This window comes from Schistocerca cancellata, chromosome 9, assembly GCF_023864275.1.
Source record: "Schistocerca cancellata isolate TAMUIC-IGC-003103 chromosome 9, iqSchCanc2.1, whole genome shotgun sequence".
NCBI lineage: Eukaryota > Metazoa > Arthropoda > Insecta > Orthoptera > Acrididae > Schistocerca > Schistocerca cancellata.
Window position 1 is genome coordinate 97668862 of NC_064634.1, and position 4149 is coordinate 97673010.

Sequence of the window (4149 nt, forward strand, 5' to 3'; positions counted from 1 at the left end):
AATGTAATGCGGAACCTACCTGTATGTGTCACAACGCGCGGACCCGCCAGTATAAAAGGAGGCGGGGAGTACCGTACTGGCAGCAGACGAGCAGTACCAGCAGAACTGGTCAATCAGCAGAGCTCATGGAAGAACGTGGACTGGTCGTAGAATGTCACCTGAGGAACAAATCCATCAACGACATTTCAACCGTTCCGAAGCTGTCCAAGTAGATTGTTGGTGACGTGGCTGTGAAGTGGAAAATCGAAGCAACAACCAGCAGGCAGATTTCGTATTGTGACGGACAGGGACCATCAAGCAAAGCGGAGAGTAGTTGCAATAAATCGCGCGAATCAGCGGAACGAATCAGTCGTGATTTTCAAAGTGCTACCGGCAGTCCGGGTAGCACATGGATTGTGCGCTGGGAGTTACAAAGAGTAGGGCACAGTGGTCGAGCAGCTGCTCACGAGCCACGCTCTTCTCTGTACCCCACTGGATCAATGGAAGCCAGCGGTTTGGTGTGACGATTCATGCTGCACCCTGTGGCAATCCGATGAAAGTGTCTGAGTTTGGGAAACGCCTCGAGAACGTTAACGGCCACCTTGTGTAGTGCCAGCAGTGAAGTACGGTGGGCGGGGGAGGGGGGGGGGTGGAGACGTGATGTTACGTTATCGGAGTCTTCTTTTTGGTGGTGAGGGTGTGGGGCAGTTATTGTGCTTAAGAAATCGCTATATACGGAAGGGTATGAACACATGTTACAGCACGGCGTGCGGTAGAGGAACAGTTTGGAGATGATGACTGTATTGGCATGACAACGACTCTGAAGAAGACACTAAGCAGGTTGCATCTTTACTGTTTTATGGTTCGACAATAGGGAAGATTAGTTAGCTTCTGAAGAGGCGTAAAATAGACACAATCTTCAGGCCTCCGACAAAGATCCGGCAACTAATGAAATCTGCGAAAGACGATGTAGGCCTCAGAACGCCAGGAATTTACAAGAAACCGTGTGAATATGGGCAGTTCTATGTCGGCCAGACTGTTCGCACTACTGAACAGCGCCGCATAGAACATGAAAGGAGTTACCGTCTGCGCTATCCCGAAAAGTCAGCTGTAGCAGAACTTGCTCTGGAAAACGGACACCGAATTGCATTCGATGAGGCGTATATTATTAAACGGACTAATGGCTTCTGGGATAGCGTGATAAACGAGGCCATAGAGATTAGAATTGTCAGAAATTCTAATCTCCTTCAGTAGAGACGGTGGACTGCAGCTGAGTACAACGTGGGATCCGGTGTCGAGGGAGTTGAAGCGCGCCCGGCAGTCGCGCGGCCAAAACATTACCATATATGGTGCGGGACCGAACACCACTGACGTCACGAGCGACGGCGCGGCTATATAAGCGCGGCAATGACAACCACACGACAGTCATCCACTCGACAATGGCAGAGAAGATCTCTGCCGAAAGCTCGTGGGCAGTAAACGGCTTGAAACCCGAGAATGTTTTATTAACGAACCCTGTCTCTAAGCAGCACCTGTGAGGCAATGATTTGTGGACAGTAACGTTGCTGAAGTGGAGTCGCTTGCCCAGAGTCCCGACCTGAACCGAATGGAACTCCTTCGGGATGAATTAGAACGTCGGCTTCGCTAGAGACACCAACATCACCACATTCTGTGGTTTGTGCTCTTGGAAATGGAAATGAGCGTTTGGCGTCATTGGCCGGGAGGCCCCTTGGGGGGCAGGTCCGGCCGCCTTGCTGCAGGTCTTATTACATTCGACGCCACATTGGGCGACCTGCGCGCCAGAAGGGGGTGAAATGGTGATGAAGACAGCACAACACCCAGTCCCTGAGCGGAGAAAATCCCCGACCCAGCCGGCAATCGAACCCAGGCCCGTAGGACAGCAATCCGTCACGCCGACCACTCAGCTATCGGGGCGGACGTTTGTGCTGTTGAGGAGCAAAGGGCTGTCATTGTTCCCCATACATTGACACACCACTAAAGGTGTCCACGGAAAAGTTCAAACCGTAATAACGGTTAAGAATGGACACACTCCATGTTAATTTCCAGTAATGGGAGTACAGATAATTTTGATCAGACAGGGTACGAATTGGTTAGTTCTAAATTCTTCTGACAAGTCATTTGTGACCTACAAAAAAAGTCATTCTACTTCCCTAAGAAATTGGTTAGAATTAAAAATTGTACATGACTGTACGTCTTCTATGAGCATAATATACACATTGTTTCATTTTCTGTACACGTAACAAAGCGATCCAGTATTTTGCTCTCTATCGACAGTCGTCTTGTCTGCCGGTCTTTAGCAGGTGCTCATGGAATCCAAGCGTCAATCATTTTCTTGGACTGCCTCCTGGCATCCTTTAACTGGGAACCAACTCGAGCTGTTTTGGAAGCAATTATTGGGTGACCTTCCTAATGACGATTTACACACACGTTCGCTACTCATCGGGTCTACAGTATATGGACTCCCTTACATGTCATTCACCACACGACTGCTTCAAATTGCTCTAAGCACTAAGGGACTTAACATCTGAGGTTATCACTCCCCTAGACATAGAACTACTTAAGCCTAACTAACCTAAGAACATGACACACATCCATGCCCGAGGCAGGATTCGAACCTGCGACCGTAGCAGTAGCGCGGTTCCGAACTGAAGCGCCTAGAACAGCTCGCCCACAGCGGCCGGCTCCATATTCATCATCCTCCATGTGTCTGTGTCCTGTGTTGGCTGCAGGATCTGATAGTGCAAGACGGTGATACAGAACAATAGAGGGAACTGTGATGTATAACCGAAATTTGCATACATACATAGAAAGGAAAAGAAATCGACTCCGCTAACGTACCCGTGTACGTGAATTTTGCTCAGTCAAGATGAGACCTACATAATCCAGTTAAACTCTATTTCCACGGACAACGAAATCTTGCACAAGCGTACCCCGTCACCACACCCGCCATTCGCCTGGTCTGTGCAAACGCCCTACTGCCTCGCCGTGATGCCAGACTGCCTGACAGACAGGAAAGTTAAAAACGGTTCAAGTTGTCTGCCTGCCCTGTGCACCTTTCCCCACCACCGTCCAACAGCGGATTTGCTGTCGTTCGTGCAACACGGCAGGTATTCAGTCGTTTGTTTGTGTACGTGGAGTTAGCCTCATGACAAAAAACGGGATCTGCCTTCAACTACGTGAATGAATACCTTGTAAATATGCAAAATGTTCGAAAAAAATGTAGAAGGAATCTCATTCTAGCCTTCAGTTATTCCTTATCATACATTTTATTTCCCAGGTCAATATCCTCTTTTCTCAACACGTCGGGTCTACCAACCGCATGGGAATGAATAAGGTGTCGTTATAAACCGGCTTCTAACACTTGTAACACGCCCAGGATTACAATTGGAGGTGGGGGACCCGTAAACTGGTTGTCTCTTCTGCCTTTCTAGACCATGCGCCCTGTCCACACCACGTACCTGATAATCCCACGGCGGTCGTACTGTTCTGCTCCACAATGCTGCTGGCTTGCCTGAAATTATCTTTCGATATATGCAAGCGAGTTAGGGGAGCCACTCAACGTCAAAACACAACACTGTTCCACATCTGGTATGGACAAATATATTCTGAGACGATTAAAGGAAAATCGCAGGTTGTACTGTTTACATTCTAATTCGTAAGTGTTTATCCCAATTAACAATCTTGACGATTACCAGTCCACAATATCACTGATCGTACGCGTAGCCGACACGATGCGGGTGATTGTTGATGATGCGGAAGCCGAATGATCGCACGAAAGTTCTTACGTTCGTCACGCATACACAGATATTTGGTACCAGTTCTCCTTGGCACTAGTAATTATATTATAACACTGTTCGTAAAGTTAATTTTTTAGTTCTCAGTTCTCACTTGTACGAGCGTGCGCGTAACCGTCGCGACGCGGCTGATTGTTGATAATGCGGAACGAGACGATCGAACGCACGTTCTCACGCTCGCTACAAATCACTGGCACTTGATTGCACCCTTTTGTGGTAAATAGTATTATTGATTCACATTAGTTCATTCTTGGAGACCGAACACGGCGCGGATGATTGATACTGTACGGTACGACACTCAACGAGAGGATACACAAATACGTTAGCAGCAGCACTGCTCATTTTTAAATTACTT